This window comes from Gossypium hirsutum, chromosome D02 (assembly GCF_007990345.1).
Source record: "Gossypium hirsutum isolate 1008001.06 chromosome D02, Gossypium_hirsutum_v2.1, whole genome shotgun sequence".
NCBI lineage: Eukaryota > Viridiplantae > Streptophyta > Magnoliopsida > Malvales > Malvaceae > Gossypium > Gossypium hirsutum.
This window is the reverse complement of record NC_053438.1, coordinates 47,003,608-47,026,426: the sequence shown is the minus strand read 5'-3', so window position 1 is coordinate 47,026,426 and position 22,819 is coordinate 47,003,608. Positions and strand designations below refer to the sequence as shown.

At 33.4% G+C, this 22,819-nt stretch overlaps 1 non-coding gene across 1 annotated transcript; it reads right to left on the bottom strand.

Moving 5' to 3' along the window:
- Positions 1–22,396: 22,396 nt before the first annotated feature.
- LOC121215223 (small nucleolar RNA R71) lies at positions 22,397–22,502 on the bottom strand. The gene has a single exon (XR_005910952.1). It is a non-coding gene; the product is annotated as a small nucleolar RNA R71 (small nucleolar RNA).
- Positions 22,503–22,819: the final 317 nt, after the last annotated feature.

The following is a 22,819-nucleotide window of genomic DNA, read 5'->3' as shown; positions in this document are numbered from 1 at the left end:
AGTCGCCAATCCTCAGAAGTGGGTACTTATTATTTACCGTCAATTTATTCAGCTGGCGATAATCCACACACATTCTCATAGTACCATCTTTCTTTTTCACGAAAAAAACTGGTGCTCCCCACGGGGACACTCTAGGACTGATGAACCATCAATCGAGAAGTTCCTAAAGTTGAGCTTTCAATTTCATACGCTTATTCGGTGCCATGTGGTAGGGAGCAATAGACACTAGAGTTGCACTTGACAAAATCTCAATACCAAACTCAACCTCCCTATCTGGAGGCAACCATGTCAATTCCTTAAGAAAGACATCCAAAAATTCTCTAACTGTTCAAATTTCCCCAAAAGAAGATTCCACGAAACTTGAGTCATGCACATAAGCCAGAAATATCTCAGACCCTTTTTGAACTAACTTTTCGACTGCTAGAGTGGAGATCACATTAGAGAGGTAATCTCGACGGACACCGATCATGATAATCACCATATCATCCTCAGATATCAAAGTTACCCTCTTTATAGCACAATCTGAGCTGACTCGATGCTCCATAAGTCAGTCTATTCCCAGTATCAAATCAAACTCCCCAAACGATAACTCCATCGTATTAGCCAGAATCACAACACCTTATATCTCTAATGGACACCTCTTATAAATCTTACTAACCCATACTGACTGACCTAGTGGACTAATTATAAAAACCTCCCAAAAAGTACTCTCAACCAAAATTCCCAGATTTACAGAAATAATACTAGCTATATATGAGTGAGTTGAGCCAATATCTATCAGTGCAAAATATGAAACAAAATTAATATAAAACATATCGGCTATAACATCAGCAATGCCCCTGTCCTCACGGCGCCTTGCCGCATATACCAAAGTAGACTACCTAGCCTTAGTTTGATTCGCACCTCTGCCCGGTGCCGTCTATCCCCTACCGAGACCTTTACCACCTCTGGTTAGACCACGACCCCTAAGTGGCTGTTGAATTGCCCTCTGAGGTCGAACCAAACCCAGAGCTAGAGCTTGCACCTGATCAAAACAGAGCGAACAATCCCTAATATGGTGCTCCATAGACCCGCATTGTAGACAATATCCCAGTTACCTGTAAAACTTACTCAGATGGCGCCTACCACAATCCCTGCACAACTTAATCTAAGAAGTAGCAACTGGTGCCTCAATTCGCAGAGGCCCAGTAAACCTGTCCCATTTTTTAGATCGCTGAACAAAGCTAGAAGGACTCGAATCCCTCTTATTTTTACTCTGGCCCCTCTCTTTCTCTCTCTTTCTGCGCTCCACACACTTTATATCTTCAGTGATCTTAGCTTTCTCCACCAAAGTTTCGAAGACTCACTCCATCTATGGAGCCACCAACACTTTAATATCATATCTCAAACCCTCCTCAAATTGGATGCTCTTATCATAGTAAGTCACTACTAAACCACGAGCATATACTCTTAGCCTAAAAAATTTGGCCTCATACTTGACCACTGTCCTATCTCCCTGAGTTAGCCTCATAAACTCACGTCTACGAGCCTCTACATAACTCGTCTCCACATACTTGTTCTAGAAGGAGTTTCAGAAATAATCCCAAGTTATTCGCCCGGGCTGAGTACACTCCTCAACAGTCAGCCACCACTGATAAGATTCACCGTGAAGCAAGGACACTGCACCCTTTAGTTTCTACTCAGGAGTTCAATATAAGTCATTCATAATCCTTTCTATGGTCACCAGCCACTACTCAGCCACAGTCGGAGCAACTCCAACGACACTCCTAAATAACTCTGCTCTATTGGATCGGAGTCGTTTAGTTACCAACCCTCGGCTCCCATATCCATAATGGGTCCTAGCGACCCTATCAAAAACTCTTCACATGGCTTGGGACAATGCGTCGTCCCTAGTCGTTGAGTCTGAGACCTTGTCTCAGCAGTAGGCGTACCCATAGTCTCTCTCATATCTAGATTAGGCATATTGCCTATCGAGGATGACTCAGTTCGAGTCCCTCTTTGGTGCCCACAGAGCCCACGGTTAACTCGTCCACAAGTTTTACGCGTACTCATTGTAAATTATCTACATTTCTAGAATTTTATATATCAGCTTTGAAGTTTGTTATCAAATATTTTATGTCCAGAATTTCATCAAAAGATTTTACAGAGTTGTTACAATCTTTAACTACACCAAAGTAATTCTAATATCATAGTGTTTTTATAAACTAAAAGTTCAGCTAAGGCAAAAGTACTTACAGGATCGGCGCTGGACACTCGATATTCTATTAACTCATTTTTCATATTTAGTCATAAATAATATTTTGTTTAAAAAAACACTTTTTACAAAAAAATTAAACCCAAAATATTATTGCTCGAGTTTTGAACCTAGGCTTTGATACCACCCAGATGTTACAGCCAGATTTGAAGAGATTACCATAATTCCCTTTGAAAATCTAGAAATCAGTTGGGCTTGTAGAAATGATGCAAGCTTTGATAAAAAAAAATTACTATTTTTAAATGAAAATAACTTCCTTACTTAATTTGTTAATTCTGTCGATTAAATTATATTTACAAAAGGCTTATGTTTGCAGCAGAACTCTTAGTTAAAATTACTTTGGAAAACGCAGTTTAAATTTGGAAAACCCAACATTTTGCCGATGGTACAATTATGATTTTAAAATGTTTAAATGGTTTAAAATAGAAAATAAAAGTCCAAAACAAAAACAAGCCCAAATGTCCAAAGCAGTCCAATAGTTACAAAACAGAATAAACTAGGTTTTTAAATAGTACAAATTAAGAGTGTTTAACCGAGATCCCATCGCACGAACTCGTCCTACGTCTGAGGATTACCTGAGAATTAAAAATAGAGAATGAACTTGCAAGGTCAGTGTGTAACTTAAAATTTAAACAGTAGATACAGTTCCAGACATGTTTTCAGATATCAAACAGACGGATTTAATAAATAGAAACAGATGCATATCATACACAGATTAATTTTCCTACCCCCATCCGCTACACACCATCTTTGACCATCCCTACGCACCAATTAGGGTATTAAATACCCAACCAGCCCTACACACTAACTAGTGTTTGTATGACAGTTTTCAGAATGTTTACAACCTAGTTGCCAGATCAATAGGCAATATATTGCCATATACAAATATACGTGGTTGTAAATAAATTAAACTTCCACCACTTCCTCCATAAACATATCTCCCATCCAATGAATGTGCAAAACTAGACAGATATCACATACATATATGACTTACATATTTTTCATGTGCGATTCAAATCACACTTAGCATATAACAGATCAGACTATCACGTATAACATACTAATTATGTGTACATAAATCGTGTTTAACACTAACAGAACATCAAATATCATGATTTGTAGCCCAATTTGTACCATACGGACTCTACAAAAGGTCTACATTCGACTCGTACGATGAATACAACCCTAGTGAAAAAATTTAGATTTTGGGCCGTCAAGCCTGTGTGGCCCACACGACCTGACAGACGGTCTCACACACGTCCGTGTGGCCTACACGCTTATATGGCCTACACGACCCAATTGGCCCAAACCTTGTGGTTCACATGGTCTATCACACGGCTGTGTGTCACACATGACTTGGCACACTACCCTGTGGCATCGATAGTCCAAGTTTTCGGCTTTCAGTCATTCGCGATTTTTTGGGTTTTTGTTACACACTTATTTAATTTTAATAAGAAACCAACCATGATACTTCGAGAACCTCATAACAGTAATTAAATCATCAATTAAAAATTATTCCCCACACTTGATTCACTAATCATTATTACCAAAAACAAGTTTTAACAAAGAAATTCGACCTTAAACTTCAAATTGAATCCTTACCCTCAAGCAAACAGCAGCCTCCCAACGATTCTAGGTCGCCGAAGGATTAATTGCCTCATCAACTTCACCTAGAAACTCAAACAATTAACAACAAAATTCATACACTGATAAAACAACACTCGCGCGTAAGGAATAACCAAACTTAAACAACAAAAACTAATTACTTACACCAAGATTAACCACGAACAAAACCCATTTTCAAAAATCCCGCTATTGATCAGAACAAGATTTGTGAAACAGCAACGTCCACAAATCCAAAGAGAATAGAAAAGAAACAACAGGAAAAGGAGAAAGAAAAGGGAAGAAAATTAAACTAACAGGAGAACAAAGAAAAAAGAATAGAAAAGATTGAAAGTGGGAAAGAACAAAATGAACGTGAGAAAAAAAACATTAAAGAAATGAGAGAAAATTTGGGAAGAAAAATAAAAAAATAATCTTGTAATTAATCCCCTTTTTTTAACTATCTTATTTAAAAAATAAAATATTCATGATAACAACTCAAATTTTCAGAGTTTGAATTTAATCTAAACTTATCCACATGGACGACATAAAGCATGAAAATAAAAATATTTCCACTTGTTCACACAAAAACTCAAACATAGGATCAAAGGGTAAGCTAAAGTCTTACCACTAAACCAACAAGTTCATTCATATCATAAGTGGAGCGAAAATAATACTTAAGCCTAACGAAAAAAGGTAAGGGTAGAAACAAAAATTATAAAATTTTCCAAGAGTAAGATTTGAACCCATGACCTTAAACACATCATTAAGGCCTTTAACCACAGAAACATATACTTAATTATGATAGAATTAAACAAATCATATATTCAAATTTTTGGGGTGTTACAAGGATTTTCTTTAGTCAAATCAGACTATATTAATTGTTAAGAAAGGGACAATTTTTTCCATTCTAGGTCAAACTTATTAACACTATAAATAAAACTTTTAAACATGTTTTAGGGAGTTTTTTTTCATTTTTTGGTTAATTTTAGAATAGAGGCCGCTGTTTTTATTTATTTATTTATTTATTTATTTATTGCAATTTTTATTTCTTCCCAACTCAAAGGTACAAGGACCTTATTGTAACTTTGAGTTTTTTCCTTTTAATCTTAATCGAGTTTAGTTAGCTTTTCATCAAAGTTTACAATTGAATAATCAAAACTGCGAGATCTTTTGTTTACGCGCCATTTCAACTAGGGGTGTTCAACCGATTAACTAAACTGAACTAGTATTAACTGAATTAAGTAAACTTTTTAAACCCTTAATCGTTAATCGAACTAAAATATTTTAAAAAAATAACTGAATCGAAATATTTCGGTTAATTTAGTCGGTTAACCGAATTAACCAAAGTTTTTATGTTTTTGTTGTTTTTTTGTTTGTTAAAAAAGGTATAAAACATATCAAAAAATAAATTGGTAATTTTCATTTAACCGAATTAACCAAAATCAACTAAATTATCCAAAATTAACTGAAATTTTAAGTCTTTAAACACTACATAATTAAAAACACTACATAAGTCTTGAAATTAACACATAATTAAAATGTAATAGTCTTTAATATTCTTAATTTGCATCCATTTCTACTCTCCAGACGATCTCCATTTGCATTATACCTACAAAATGTGTGCAAACAATGAGCCTATAATAGAAATATATGCATTAAAAATATCAAATAATATAAACAAAAGAATTTATTGTAAGTTAACAAGAATAAGATAGCAAGAACACCTTTCAACTCACGAAAGCTCATGAATTTAGGGTAGTCTCTAATGCATTTCAAGAAAAGTCTAAACATTAAAATGATTAAATAATTTAATATAGAAGTGATGTGGTAAAAAAATTGAAACTAGTAAATTAAAAATAAATATAACATTTTCAATATTGTCAAGCTCTTGGATTTGTTCTTATTAGTCTCAGCTAGATATTATCTAATTCAGACTTTTTTCCTCACCACCATTTCCTAACGCTTTTTACACAAAGCTTGGATATGCCTTTTCATTTTTTATTGTGGTTCACCGAGAGAAACATGTGCTGACACACTCGATTGGCTACAAGCACTATGAAGTGGAGGATTATACTCATCAAACAATTCATACAAAGCTTCTTTCAACTTTTGCATCATTTCACAAGCTTTTTCAACATTAGACATTTCATTAAGTGCAAATTCAAGATACTTTAATTTTTTTTATAGGATCTAAAACACAAGCAACAAACACAAGCAAATTTATCTTATCAATATCACCCTAATACTTATCATATTTCTCTTTCACCTTCATTGCCATAACACTAAATTCAACATCAATATTTGACTGAGCATCTCGTAAAAGGATGTCAACTTTAGAAAGCTCATCAAAAAAAATATTCGATGTGACATATAAAGTGTTGGAAATATGCAAAGTGACTTCATAAAAGTATTCCAAAAAACCCCTCAAGTTTCTAACACTAGCCCAATCATCTGCACTAGGCCAACCCTCCTCCCTTTTAAGTTCAGCCTTAAAGTTTGTATCTTGCTCCTCAAAACTCTCAAAAGCTCTCTCAAAATTCTAATTAGTGACTGATATTAAGTAAGTTGAGTTCCACCTAGTACAAACATCAATACACAACATCTTTTTGCACTCTATCTTTTCCACCACAACACACTCCTTAAACTTTTGTAATCTAGTTGGAGGTTGCCATACATATCTAACAACCCCCTAGTATTTATGTTATTTACATAATTTAATATACTGGTAATATTAAATTCTTCTTTTGTCTACACAATCAGTTTCATGAAATTTAATATACTGGTAATATTTTTCGTCTACAAGCATTTGCCAAAATGCATTAAAAAACCCAACTCCAAACGAGAAAGAGATAGAAAGTTGAATTTTTTATGTCAATGATATATCATAAAAGTAATTTAACTAAAATATATCAAACAATCAAAAATTGAATTTGTTTCTAAAAAAACAGAACCAACCAATTAGCGACATCTAAATAAAGAAAGGTTTTGTTTTTAAAAGGGTTGTTCTAAGAGATGGATTAGCAACCAAATAAAAGAAAGGTTTTCATAATTTCATTGGCTTGGTTTTATTGGTGATTAAGGGAAGAATGTTGGGGATACAGACTGAGTAGACAACTGTAGCTTACTGCTATCTCTTCTCTTGACTGCTAGGCAAAGGTCACCCAGCCTAACCGCAATCAAATCTCCTTAGCATAAGCATCACACCTCAATTAAAAAACATATTTAACAAAAAAGAAATCAGATTTAACAACCAAACACCTCAATTAACAGCATCACACCTGAAGGCAAAAGGGTTCTAGCAATGACGTGAGCAACGACAACAGAGAAGGTGTATGAGTGAAGTGGCCAGACAGTGAAAGTGCATCACTACGTTGGGTTACAGTGGTCGATGGTGACTGGTGGCTGTCAGCAGTCGGCACTCGGTAATAGGGAGACTTCAGAGAAAGCTAGATAGGAGATGAGTGATGAATTGACGATAAGGATGAATGAGAATGAGATTCAAATTATAGATTAGTGGTTAAGGTTATAGGATTTGGGATTTTTGTGTTATTTTTTATTATAAGTTAGGGATTTTTGAGTTGGGTTAAGGTTATTGGGTTAGGGTTAATGGGTTGCAGATTTTTAATATTGGATTGGGTTTATTAGGTAGGCTGGTGGTTGGGGCTTGGGTGGGAAGTGGGCTAACTAGCTAAGCCTGATATATATAATATATAATATTGGTTTTTTTGAAGGTTTGATTAATTCGGTTAATTACTCAATTTCAAACAGAATTAACTGATAACCAAACTTTCAAAAAACTATTAACCGACCTCCGACTGAATTAGATCGATTAATCGACCGATTAACTAAAGTTGTTTGGTTAACTGAAGTTGTTTGGTTCAATCGATTAATTCGATTTTAATAGAAATTTGAACATCCCTAATTTCAACAAGAAAAATCAAGGACTTTATCGAAAAATCTAAGTAATTTCTAAACTCTTTAAATTTTTGTATTGTTTAATTATTTAAATGAACATAAGAATTATTGGGTATTGTTTGTTTAAAATGAACATGAACTAAATTCCTTGGGTAGTTGGTTAATTGAACTGTTAAACATTTAATTTACAAATTAAGGACTAAATTGAATAATATGGACTAAATTGAATAGATGTAGAAACTTGTAATTGACAACTCTAGGTGAAAACATAGATAAGTGAGACCAAAACGAGACCTTATCGAGTAAAAATTCAATTGTCCCTCTTTAGTCTAAGTTAGATCTAGATAATAATTAGCCTAAATTGTAATTAGGTAAATTATTAATCGAGAGGCATTGATTAACTGATTAGAAAGTTATTCCTTTCAATTCCCTAATTCGAGAATTAATTGTCAACATGAAAATTAATCAACCACTACTTTCGTTTTTGATTATTTTTATTATAAATTTTGGAATCTTTACAATTAAATCCTTTAGATATTATTATAACTTAAACATTCAATTTATGAATTATTGTACTATAGCTTGTTAGATATTAGCTATTTAAACTTTTTGGTTTGTGTGATTATTGCTTTTAATTAAATCTTATCAACCTATTTCTTGTGGGTTCGATTCTTGGAATACTCTATAAGTTTTCCATTGTACATTTTAAAAATAATACAACTCGGCCTGTTACACTTGCAAAACACCGTACATTTTAGTCTTTGTTTAAAATTTTCTCTGCTCGGTACACGTACACCGAGGCACTGTCAAGTTGGCGCCATTGCTGAGGAGATTTTTGTGTTTGATAATTGAGTTATTTAGTGATAATTTGCATGATTTGTAGGAAGATAAGTAGTGAATTCTAAAATTATAGATACAACACTTTATTTTTTATGCGTTGTTGTATGTTATTTTGTTACATTTTAGTTTATTTTAATTATTTAATTTGGTTGAATTTCTTATGGTGTTTCATTCAGTGTTTGACTTAGAGTAGGAACAAGTTGCTCCGGTTTGATCCTAAACCAGAAAGAACATTGCACGATGCAAGAATAGGTTATTTCCTAAGGAAGATCAATTGTACATTGATTGATCGAGACAAAGCAGACTTTTTGAGAAATCACCGTTGCAAAGGCCACAAGTAGAGGAATAAATGACAAATCATACATTGAGGTTCTATGGCATGAAAAACTTAGATGTTCTGCGATGTGGTATCAACAAGCCAACGATAAATGCAAATAATTTTGAGATTAGGCCGGCAATGATCCATATTATCTAGAGTAACCTGTAATTTTGGAGGTCAATGGATGAAGACCTTAATCAACACCTTAAGCTCTTCTTAACTCTATGTGATACTTTTAGATATAATGGGGTATCCAATGATTCTATTCATCTTTGACTCTTCCCCTTTTCATTATGTGATGACATGTTTATGTGGTTAGATTCACATCTTGTAGATTCCATCACTATGTGGGAAGAACTTACAATCAGTTTCCTACGAAGTATTTTCCATCTAGCAAGGTAATGAAATTGAGGGTGGACATCACCAACTTTCAGTGATTAGAAGGGGAATCACTCTATGAGGTGTGGGAGTGCCTCAAATTCATGCTATATAAGTGCTCTTACCATGGTCTTCAAGAGTGGCTATAGTTGCAGACCTTCTATAATGGTTTGTATGGGAATATAAGGTCTAGTTTAGATGGAGTGTCTGTGGGGATGTTTATGTCTAAGATATATGCTGAGGGTTGCTAACTCATAGAGGATATGACAATGAATTCTTACATGTGGTCGATTGATTGGTTCACATATAGAGTTAAACCACCAACTTGAATTCAGTCAGTGGTGAGGATAAGTATAAACAAATCCTCAAGAGGCTTAACCACCTTGAATTTAGCTCTAATAGACCTCAAATACCTAAAAAATGATCTAGCAGAGTCCATAGAGGTGGTGAGAATGAAAATTTTATTTGGGGTAATAATCAATAGAGGAATTATGCTGAGGTGAATTATATGGGTAATAGTGATGGTGACCCCTGTTTTAATACTTATAAGTTGAGGTGGCGTGATCATCTTAAACTTAAGTAGGGAGGAAACCAAGAAGGCATCTCCAACCAAGGGACAAGAAATTTTAACTACCCTAGGTAAGTTCCTTCATACCAACCCTCAAAACTTTATAGGCTTCAAGACAAAGAGAGGAAACCCACCTCTAGTAATGATCCTCTGATGAACATTAGGGTGAGAAAATTTGATGAAAGGATGCATTTGATTCATATGAGTATGGAAAAAATGCAAAGTAAAATGGAGAAAATGCTTCGAGTTTGCAAATGAATGCCAACATTGGCATCCCTAGTAATACAGAGAATAACCCTAAGAGGGAAGGTAAGGGGCATGCGAAGGGTATTACTCTTTGACCAAGAATGATGGTGAGAGATCTAGTCAATCTATTGTGGTTGTAGATAATGAGAAGGACGATACCCCAAATCTTAATGTCAAATAAGGGGTGTGTAAGAATAAGGAGGATAATGAAATTAGTGTAGCTGATCCTAATTCTAAATAAGTTAATCAACCTAGTATCAGGAAATTTCCAGTTCTGGCTAGGTTAGAGGAGAAAAAAAAAGACAATAAAGAATTTGTAAGTGTTCTGAATCTTTTTAAATCTTTGAATGTCAAATTACCTTTACTTGAATTAATTGAAAAAATACCAAAGTATGCTAATTTCTTAAAGAAATTATGTCCAGGCACAATAGGATAATTAAAGGTGAGAAAATATTTGTTAATGTCGATTGTAGTGCAATTATTGCTAGAAAGATTCCACCTAAGCTTAAGGATCCTAGAAGCTTTATAATACCTATAGAAATAAGGGGAGTAAATTTTGGGAAAGCCCTTTGTGACTTAAGATCTAGCACTAATCTGATGCCTCTGTCTATTTATCGTATATTAGGCTTAGGGGAGTTAAGACACACTTCGGTTACTCTGCAACTTGCTGATAGATCCCTAATGCATCCTAAGGTTGTGTTAGAAGATGTGTTAGTCAAAGTTAAACAGTTTATTTTCCCATTTGATTTTCTTGTGCTAGATTTTGAAAAAGATTTGGAAATTCTCCATTTTTTGGGAAGGCCATTTTTTGCCACCTTTAAATCCACCATTGATTTGGAAAAAGATGAGCTTATTATGAAAATCAATGACAGTGTAGAGGTGTTCAAGTGTGTTAACTCCTACTCAGAAATGGGAAATTCTCATTATCTTGCTTATGCTTATTATTCATTTAATTCCCCATTTTCTCATCTTTCTAATAAGCTTGATCGAATGTATTTGGAGTATTTTGGATTTTCAAGTGTACGTTCGCAATCATGAGGGAGAAAACTCTAGAAAGATTTGAAGATTTGGTGGTGCTCAAGAGAGAAAGGATGGATGAACCACTTTTGGAAGAAGTAGAGTAGTCAAGCATGGAGCACTAATTTAATGGATTTTCATGGGGGCACGGATAATTTCCCTAGAAACAATTTTTAAACTTTGTGTTGATTTAGTGATTGTGTAAATTATTTAAATTTACGGATTTATACTTGAATTTTTTATGGATTTTTTATTTTAATTTTTTCATTTAGGATTAAATTTTATTATTATGTTATAGAGATTTTATGTGAACGGTTGAAGAACTAAAGTTAAAATAAGTTATATCACGATTGTGGTCGGTGTCACAATGCCTGATGTTAGTGCGTGTCATTAGCAACAGTTTTGAGTGAAGGATTTATGGATTAAAATAGATCAGTGTCGCGACACGAGTGTTAGTATGGAGTTTGAGACTTTAGGCTGAAATCAGGATCAGTGTCACGGCACTGGGATATTGAAGTCGCGACACTACGAGCAGACTGTTTGCATTGTCATGATATTAAGACCCTTATGTCACGACACTGAGTCATGTACTGTGAAATACCCGATTCTAATTCGTGTCCCCATTAGGTTAAAGCATTAAATCCTCCGTTTTAATCCTCATTTACTCATTTTACTTTAATTTTCAAGTTCTAAAACCCCTAAAGTCTTTCCCCTTTTTTTCTCTTTTCTCATTCTAGGGTTTCAAAAACTCTTTCCCTCCTTTAAAATTCTACACTTTATTTCTTCTTTCTCTTTCAAGTTTCAGCAAGGTACTTCAATCTCAAGGCAAGGAACAACCAAGGGAAGGGCAAAACTCGCTATTTTCTTAAACGACAACTAAGGTTAAGGGTTTTGATATTTACCTTTTTAGTGTACTTTAATATATTTGTAAAACTCTAGGAATTTTAATAGTTGTATAGGGTTATTTTATGAGTAGTTTACTATTTTTTGAAAGCATATAGTCTATTGAAGTCTTGTTTAGTATTGCATGACTATTTGAGTTTGTAAATTTGTTGTTATTGTAAAATTAGTTGGTTTATTTCCCAAATTCTTGCTTATTTTAAAACTTAGGAACAATAGTAACATGGCTCCTAAAGGTGCTAAAGGGCTAAATCGTACCAAGCAAGACAACTCTCGTTAGATTTAAACAAAGTTAGATTTTGTACTAAATAAAGTGAAAAATATTTTTTAGAACTTCAAGGAATGACTTTCATTCTTATACGAGATTTTGATTCAACATCGACTCTGTGCGATGAAATGTGGGATTTAGTCCACCATCATGGATGGCATGACTTCTGCCTTACCTCAAAAGAGATTAACGTCATCCCTATAGTAAAATAATTTTATGCAAATCTAAAAGATACAGAGGGAGGCGAGGTACTCGTTCAGGGGCAATACATTGATATATCCCCGAACAACATTTGTAGATATTATAACATCCCAATTTTTTTATGACCGATTATCTTGAGTCCCATGATTTGAAATATTTTCAAGATATCAATATGGATGAAATAATGCATTTCTTAACTGAAAACTATGGGAAATGGGAACATCATCCAATCACTAATTTATCACTAACTTTTAATCAAGCTATTATGTTCCCTATTGCAAAAATGTGGATATAATTAATATGCACGCCACTTTGTCCTGCCTTGAACATTTATAATGTAACAAATTTTTGAGCTATACTATTGTATGTCATTTTGTAGATTAAGAAGATTAATTTTGGGAAATGGATCAACCATTTTATGTGAAAGTGCGTCAGTGGGTCAAAGGTAGGAATATATTTTCGTCACTTGGAAACAAAGTTGTGTCGTGAAGCTACTGCCCCAATCAGATCTACGGAGCAATCCTTCAACCCTACAAAGAGTGTTATTGGAGACACGATGTATGCTCAGTATCAAAAATTGCAATGCAAGCAGATTCAATAATGGAATCAGTGAAGGAAAAAGAATATGGAGATTCCATCTTCTTTAATGACCAAGAAGATGAAGGATGCGCATAAATTGAAGCATCAAATGAAGGGTGGAGGTCACGGTGAGACCCTAAGAGTGATGTTCCTCACTCAATGGGTGTCTACTCTACAACCGTTCATTGATCGATATGCTGAGCAACAAGGATAGGATGTCCCACAATGGCTAATGAATCCCTATGTCACCTTCCACCATGGTGCTTCTATTGATGAAGATCCACATGATGAGATTGCTAAAAAGAGAGAGAAGAAGGAGAGAATATGGATGAGGACACCCCAATGCCCCAATTCCACGACTTGAATGAGGTGCTCATCCCAAAACGATCTCTAACTAAAGAGGTAGTTTTCCACAACAAAGACAAAGATGAGCCATGTTGTTGTTCAATCAAGAAAGTTTATAAAAGGATTGGGGAAGGAAAGACAAGGGGAAAATGGTAGTGGTGTTAGAGTCAGATTTCGACAAAGACTGAAGTTACATTTCGTTTAAAATTTAGGGAATGTAATTTGAATATACTATGATTTTTTTGGATTTGGTTATTGGTTTCTTTCATTTTTATAGGTTAAATATAAAATTGGTACCCGAAGTTATCAAGTTCTCCCAAATCGATACTTATTATTATTTTTTTGTCCTAGATTGGTACCCGAAATTTTTTCTCTCCACTATATTGGTTCATGAGCCTAATGACGTGGCAGCTCTGACCAATCGCGTGCTGCCATACATCACCCTCTTTGACCCCTCTGACCCATCATGTGAGAAAGCGATTAAAATTATTTCTTTTAAATTAATTAACATCATTTATTAAAATAAAAAAAATCAAAATCATTAAGTTCTTATCCATTGATTAGTGAAAAGTTTTCATCGATTGCTGAAGAAACCTTTTTGATTACCAGACGTTTCCATCCTTCAACATCAAAAGCTATCTTTGATTCTTTATTTTATTCACATTGAATCCTTTCACCAGAAGTTTCCATCCTTCAACATTTCTATAAAAACCCTTTTGATTACCAAAAATTTTCATCATTTCAGCCATCTGAGAAACCCTTTCGATTACCAAACCATTTGAAAAAAGTTTCATCATCTCACTAAAAGAAGCCTTGTTTCATCATCAATTACTCAGCCTTTCATCTCAGTGAAGTGGTATTTGAATTACTGGTATTTTACGTAACCTTTCTAGGTTTTTTTTTCTTGTTTCCATTTAAAAAGCATAAGTTTTTTTTAAAAAAAATTATTGGTTTCTCGATGTGCTTTTTATTGTGTTTTTCTGTAAAAAGAAAGTTTTTATTTTTCCCCCGCTTGGATTTAGCCTCATCCTCAGAAACTGACAAATTTTTTATTTCGACCATTGATTTTCTAGTTCATAAATTATTTAACAATTTCTAATGGTTTCTTAGTGTTGGTTTAATGTTGAACCATTTTAGGGTTTTTTTTGTTTAGATATTTTATTCATATTATAACTGATTTGTAACTTTTTTTTGTTGGCATTCGTGTGTATGGAAAGAACTCCATACTGAAGGGAATGTTTTTTTAGGGTGAAATTGATTGAGGTTGAAAGGTCCATCAATTGATATATTAGTATGTCTATTATGTATTTATAATAGTATGGATATTATGTATGTTAGGTACATTACTGTTTATATATGTTATGTATATTGTTCTTTATATTATGTATGGATGTCATGTATGTATTTTATTGTTTATATCATGTATGTTATGTATATTACAGTTTATATCATGTATGTTATGTATATTACTATTTATATTATGTAATTAACTTTATTATCTATCTAATTTTGTCTATGCAATGTTTTATCATGACTTAGGATAAACGGTCTAATTTAATGAATTTAAATGCAATTAAGCAATTTTTAATTAAAGGTGGACGACCATGAGTTTTTAATTAGGTAAGTTATATATTAAATTATTAATAAAATAATTTATATGTGTTAAATAGTAAAACGAAGCCAAAGCCATTATTTTTCTTATTTCTTCAACCTTCCACTTTGAAAATAAAAGAGAAAACTTGAGAAGCCATAACTAAAAACTTCCTAGGTTCGCTTAATTGCATAGTAAGTGTTTCCTAACCCATTTATTTTTATAAATTTTATGTTTTTGAAATCGTTGTAGCTTAATCTAGCGGGTATTAAATTATAAAATTGTTAAAGTTTTGAAATTTTGCCATTGATGATTTTTGATGTTTTTTTATGTTAAATAACTTGATTGTAAGCTTATATTTGATTACAAACTAAATTGTAAAATGAAATTTGTTGGTTTTGAGTTTAGATACTAAAATGAAAGTATTTTGAATTTGATATGAAATTTCTGTAATTACTGAAATTAGAGGACTGTAGAAGGATGTATTTGAAATTGGGTTGTAAATTGGGGTTTAAATGTAAAAGATATGATAGTTTTGATTTTAGGGACTAAATTGATTAAAATGCAAAACTTAAGGAATTATTCAATAGATTGAATTAAACAGTCGTATTACTTTATTATGCTGTTAAATGATGGCTGGAATTGATATTTGAATTAAATTATGGTTTAGATCGAGATTTTCAATAATCAGAGGATATACACGGAAAAAAAGAATTGCTAAATAGTTCCTGACGTCTTACCCGTTGTTGTTTTTGCCAGGTAAGTTCATATGGGACTTACTTTGTCAATTCATAATATAGTTGTAATACTTTTATTTTATTTTTAGTTTGAAATGTTAGGTATATATATAGTTTGAGTATCAAAAAGATTAATTTGATAAGAATTGAAATGTATGATAAATATGATAGGATACGTAACATCGAATGGCTGTAAATTTTTATACGAATCAATTAATTTTTAAGAAATTTTGATATATGAATTGATAACTGGTTATGATTAATTGAATCATATTGGTGTGAAATTGATTGATTATTGATAGAGAGGATTAAATTGTATAAATTGGTGAAATTTTGAAATTGACTTGGGATTGAGATGAATCTTATAATGTTATGTATATAAAGATATTATGATGGATGAATAGACGATACTGAAATCGAAAAAAATGGAATCAAACTTATAAATGAATCAAATAATTTGGTTATCATATATATTGTTCTGCAATTCAGTGCCTACTGATTTGCACTTTGGTGCATACTACTTTACATTTCGGTGCCTACTAATTTGCACATCGATGCCTAGTACTTTGCACTATGGGGCCTACTATTCTACACTTTGGTGCCTATTGCTTTGCACTACAGTGCCTACTGATTTGCACTTTGGTGCCTACTTTTTTGCATTACAGTGCCTACTATTCTAAACTTTGGTGCCTACCGATTTGCTTTTCGGTGCCTATTGCTTTGCACTACGGTGCCCACTGATTTGCACTTCAGCGCCTACTAGTGTGGTGTAGTTAACCGTGCATCCGTTCATGTTATTATAGTTCATCAGGCTATTGGACTAATAAGAAAAGGAAACGCCTGTTAAATTGTTATGAGAATACATTCCAATGATATATGATTATTAAATGATATGAATGGTAGTGAATTGATATAACATTGTAGTGGGTAGTGTCTTGAATGACTTATGTTTATACTACTTGATATAATGTTCTATATATACTTGATTATGTGAGAGATTTACTTTATTACTGTAAAATGCTATATCAGGTTAATGATAACATGTGTTTTGAATGGATACGTATATTGCTTAAATAGAATGATATTAATGGTATATTCTTGACGACTTCGTTGTACGGTACTAGATCGACTTAACAAGTAAATGTTGGTTTGATATAGGATTTGAAATGACTGGTGAACTCATTTTGATAATGTGAAACGCTGTAACAGGTAGTTGAGTTTCATTGATTATTTCAATATGTTTAATTATGAATTGTGGTATGTTTACTATTTTAAATACTATGAACTTACTAAGAATTTTTATGAAGTACCAATTTATGCCACTTTTAGGAGTTGGAATTGTATCAAGTAACAAATGACATATTTTTATGTGTTACACAGGCTTGTCACACGCCTATGTAGGTACTATAGATTTAGTCCTTTTTAATGCACACGACTTTAGTTTGTTACACGGTCTAGCCACACGGCAGTATGACTTTTGATAAAATTTTATAATTTAATCCACACATCCTCAGTGAGATACACAACTTGAGCACACGATCGTGTGTCTGCTATTTTGCTTGAGTGCCCTTATCTATTGAAAATGTTTCAGTTTGATCCTTATTGTGCTTGGGTCAACTTAAGAGCTTTCGTAAGCTCGATTAAGACTCAAATTTAATTGTATATCATAACATTTGAAGGTTTATGACATGATTGATTATTTGAAGGATTTATTTATGATATAATTGATCTGTAATTTTGGAAATGTTACAAATTAGTCCAAGTTAAATTCTGGGTTGATATTAGAGCATACATAAGATAGTATAAGACCCGACCAAAATTATTTTTGATGATTATGCTATGAATTGATTATAATTGTATGATTCATGTTTAATTTGAATGTTTATTGTGTAATTATGAAGAAATTCCATATTTATTTTAAATAATCGATATGTATTGAATGTCTTCTGTTCCAACTTTAACTGTAGCACTTTGTAGCTCGAGTCTGGAGACCAGACCGAGTAAAGGGTGTTACAAGCTTGGTATATAAATTATAAAGCCAAACAGAAGTAGCAAATAAGGTTAACAATGAGGGTGTAAAGGTAGTGAAAGGAGAGAGAAAAATGATGAGGTATCAGATGACTCAAGTGGGCGAATAGATTACGTTGATTCATCATATTTGGGGTCTTATGGAAGTGATTCAGATGGTTAGGTAGTCTGTAGGAGAAGCTGACATGTATGTTTTGATCCTAATAACCTAATCCCATATTAGAGCTTGGTATGATGTTTGATGGACTAGAGGAATTCAAGACTGTTTTAGCAAAGCATGCTGTAAACAAAAGGTTTGATATTGTCTATCTTAGGAATGAAAAGGAGAATAGTAGGGCTAGGTGTAAGGAAGATGGGTGCCATTTTAGAATATATGTTGCTATAGATAATAGTGATGAGTTTTAGAAGATAAAAACCTTTATAGAAATCCACGAGTGTTCAATAACTTTTAAAAATAAAAAGGCATCTTACAAGTTTGTTGAGGAACATTTCTTAAGTAAAATCAGTGTGATTCTAAAGCTAAAGTTAATTGAGATGTGGAGACTAGCCAAGGAAGAGTTTAAATTTGATCTGGGTAGGGTTACATGTAGCAAGGCTAAGAATGGGCATTGGAGGAGATCAATGGAAGGGTAAGCTATTAGTTTATTAGACTATGGGACTATGCAAATGCAGTTAGAAAGATAGATTCGGATGACAATGTAAAGGTGATGGTAGAAAGACCAACCCCTACTGAGGTTCCCAAGTTTAAGAGATTTTATGTAGGGTTTAGTGCATTTAGGAAAAGGTTTAGGGAGTGTTGTAGACCTTTTATTTTTTTGGATGAATGCTTTTTGAAAGGAAGATTCAAGGGGGAACTTTTTTCTGTTTTCAGTAGAGATGACTATGACCAAACCTACCCTATTTCACGAGCTACTGTGTAGAATGAAAGTAGAGAAACATGGTGTTGGTTTCTTAAGAATCTTATTTTAGATTTACAAATTTGTGATGGTTTTGGATTCACATTCATGACTGATAAACAAAAGGTATGTTTGGCACCTCACATAAATAATTTTGTCCTACTATGCTTAATTTATTAAAGTAGATCCATCTAATACTATTGTTTTTGTATGTATTTAGGGATTGATGGAGGAGAAATCTGAGTTGTTGCCAAGGTTTTAGCATAGAGTTTATGCAAGAATTTATATGCCAATTGGAGGAAAGAAAATCCAGGAGGAAACTTGCAACTAGCATTTTGGGGAGCATGCAAGTCATACATAACTACTGAATTTGAAGCTAACATCAATAAGATTGACTGTATCAAACATAGTGCCAAGGTAAGTCTACTTAGGACTAATCTTGAGTAATGGTCAAAGGCTTTTTTTTCTGGTAGGTCTATATGTATGCAACTGATAATAAATTTTGCTGAGTCCTTTAATACAACAATTCTAGGGGCTATGTCACACTTAGATTTCGCTAAGTCCAAAAACTAAAAAATAATTGAAGGGTTAAATTGAAAACATCCATAAGTTGACAACCTCTACTTGAAAATCAAGAGAAGATAGTAACTGATTTAGACTTGGTTGAAATCCAATGCCAGTTCGAATAGATGTAAACCAGCTGGTCCTTTAGTGGGAGACATAATGATTTTCAATGGATGAATATCACATGGTTGAAGACTATGCAAGTAGGGCTATAAATAGCTGAGAGGTGACTTCCAGGAGAGGATTCATCTCGATTCTGTTTCATTCTCTCCTCTTGGTCATCTTCTTTGGTTGCTCTGAAGAAGAGATAACCATGGAAGCTCTACATGGAGCAATGGTCCTGAAGGTTGAGTCAGAAAAGTAGAGAATACAGTAAACTAGTGATAACTCTAAACTATATAGTTGTCCATAGCACTTTCTAGCACATAATTCTTGTAAATTCTGAGTAATGGATAATGATTTTTGTGATTTTTATTACAAAATTTCATGTAAACTCTAATTAATTTCAAATTATTTTTGAGCAGTTGACGCACTAGAGACAGTCTGATCCTAAAGCTCTTCCTTTGAGGACTTGACAGTGTAGCTTGGTGATAACTCTTGAATAGAGTTATATTTTATGCCTTGGAACCTAATTAATTGTATGTACTTAAGTGCATCTAGTTGCATTTTAGGACATTTCATTAGTATTTTTAACATGGCATTAGAACTTGGGCTATGTTTAAATATTAGGTGTTTTTAATTGCTAGTGGAAGGGTTGTATTTTGTGTTATTGACAAGTGCAGGATAAGGAACAAGAAATAAAGGGGTGAAGTTTTTCCGAGGCAAAAGGGTGGTCAGAGTGCTAACTCATATGCTATGGCAATGCCGGGAAGGTGTCTAGTGAGCATTCAATGCATATCACTTTTAGCCCAACTCTACTTGTACCAGATCAATATGCCTAGAAAAAAGGAGAAGATAAATCTTGGGGCTATTGGAATTATCCTAAAAAATAAAAACAAACAAATCAATTTAAAAAGAAAGAAAGGAGGAAACCCTAAGACATGGAACGATGGGTAGAGATCCTTAGGAAATTAGAAGGTAGAGGCTGAATAGGGACAGAAAGAGAAAACAAGCAGACAACCCCTCCCAACCACCTCAGGACACTGCGTAGCTGAAGTGTGGATTGGACAAGCAAACGTTGTCTTCCCGATGTTCTTCCATTATTTCTAATATGTTCCTTCTTGCATTACAGTGATGAAAACCCATTCATTAATCACTCAACATTCATTCAGTCTCTATTTTTAAGGAGAAGATTATGGCTGAAAATCTTTATTTTTAGTCCCCTCTGATGTGTATAAATAAAAGCCAAAACTCATTCATTAATCACTCAACATTCATTCAATCTCTTCTCTTCTCTACCACGCCTAAAGCCTCTTATTTTCTCCATCTTTTCATTCTCTCTTTAAGAGTTCCCTTAGCAAGCATTTCTTGAGAGCAAAAGCTCTCTTGGCCGGCCATCTTGAGGAGTAATTTGCATCCAAGCAATGACGAAAATCAAAGGAATGCGCCACTGATATGTCTCAGAAAGTCACCAAATTTATCTCAGAGTTTCTTCTTCCTTCTCTCTTTTAAGTGTTCTGAGTTTAAAAAATGAATGCAAACTATTTAATTGCTTTTTCATTAATAATAATGACTTAAATTTGTTTTAGCTAGAATGATTTTAATGCCTTGATTTAATTCATTCAATTCATGTTTATATTGTTTCATGCCTCAATTGTTTATGTTTCCAATTAAAATTATTAATGTTGTTCATGCCTTAAGGTATGTTTCACTGCATTAGAATTAATCACTTAACCTGAACCAGATGATGGCTAATGGACATAATAATTGGAAAATGAATGCTTAATTCATATCTGAACCAGAATGAATTAGAGGTTTGTAATAATTCCAAAAGAACACTATTACCTTGCGTAACTTTAGCTTTATGTAATTCATTGTTTCAAACTTAACCCATCTGTGTTACTTTTCGTAAATTCTAAGAAATTCTTAATTCAACGGTGAGATAGAAATATGTATGGTTTCTAAGTGACAAATCTAATATCTCTAAAGAGTTTATGATTTAGGTTCCAAGTTCATAAATGACTGAGTTGCCATGAAATTTTTTCAGAATATTGTTAAACATGATAAAGGATGAATTGGGTTGAGAGATGTAATTGTTATAGCTTATTGATGTTATTTTTGTTAAAACATGTGAATTTTTGTTAAACCACTTCATTGCTTTTAGGTTAATTGATTTGCATATAGCGGATTAATTTGATTTTAACATCTATTGCCTCAAAATATTGTGTTTTATTAACCAACTTGTAAATATTAATTTTACAATTATTGATTTAAACATAGTCGCTATGGAGACGATACTCTTTTTACTTGCTTATTAATTTATAACGATTGTGTATACTTGCACATTCCGTCATGAACCAAGATTTTGGCGTCGTTTCCAGAGACTTTTAACTTAATCATTATTTGTGAAATTATTTCTTGCAATTTGGTTTACTTATTTTATATTTATCTTTAATTAATTAACTTTTTGTGATCTTCTTTTCAGGTGTTTATGAACATAGTTCAAATCGTCGATTTACTCCTTGTAGACCCTAAAATCGAGCAGACATTTAAACAAAGGAGACAAGAAAGACTAGCCCAGAGACAAGCCACAGGAATGGTCCCTGAAAATCGAAACGAAGTTCAAGAGAATGGAACTGCTAATGCTCGTAATCCAATTCTTATTGTCGATGATAGGAATCGAGCTATAAGGCACTAGATTGTACCCCTTTTTAATGAGCTTAATCTAAGAATTAGGAGACCAGAGATTGAGACACAGCAGTTTGAATTGAAGCCTCTGATTTTCCAAATGCTTCAGAGAGTGGGCCAATTTAGTGGAATGCCCACAGATGATCTGCACCTTCGCCTTTGATTTTTTATGGAGGAGAGTGATTCCTTCAAGATAGTCTGTGTAACTGAATAGGCATTGAGATTAAATTTTTTTCCATACTTTTTGCAAGATAGAGCACAAGCATGGCTTAACTCATTGCCACCGAGTTTAATTTCTACATGGCAAGAATTAGCAAAACGCATCCTAGTTAAGTATTTCCCACCTAGAAAAATGCTAAGTTGCAGAATGAGATCACTAATTTTTAGCAATTGGATGACGAATCCCTATATGAGACATGGGAAAGATTTAAAGGGTTATTACACAAATGCCCTCACCACGGGGTTTCGTATTGCATTTAGCTAGAGACATTTTATAACGATTTCAACACACACACTAGGATGGTGGTAGATGTTTTTGTGAATGGTGCTCTCCTTTCTAATTCTTATAATGAGGCTTACAAAATTTTGAAGAGAATAGCCAGTAACAACTATCAGTGGCCAACCAATCGAGTAGCTTCAGGAAGAAGAGTACCAGGAGTGCATGAAGTGGATGCTCTCACTTCACTTGTTGCTTAGGTATCTTTAATTTCTTCAATGCTTAAAATTTTTTCTACTAACAATTTAAACAATGTTGCAGCTCAGCTACTGGGTCAATTTGATG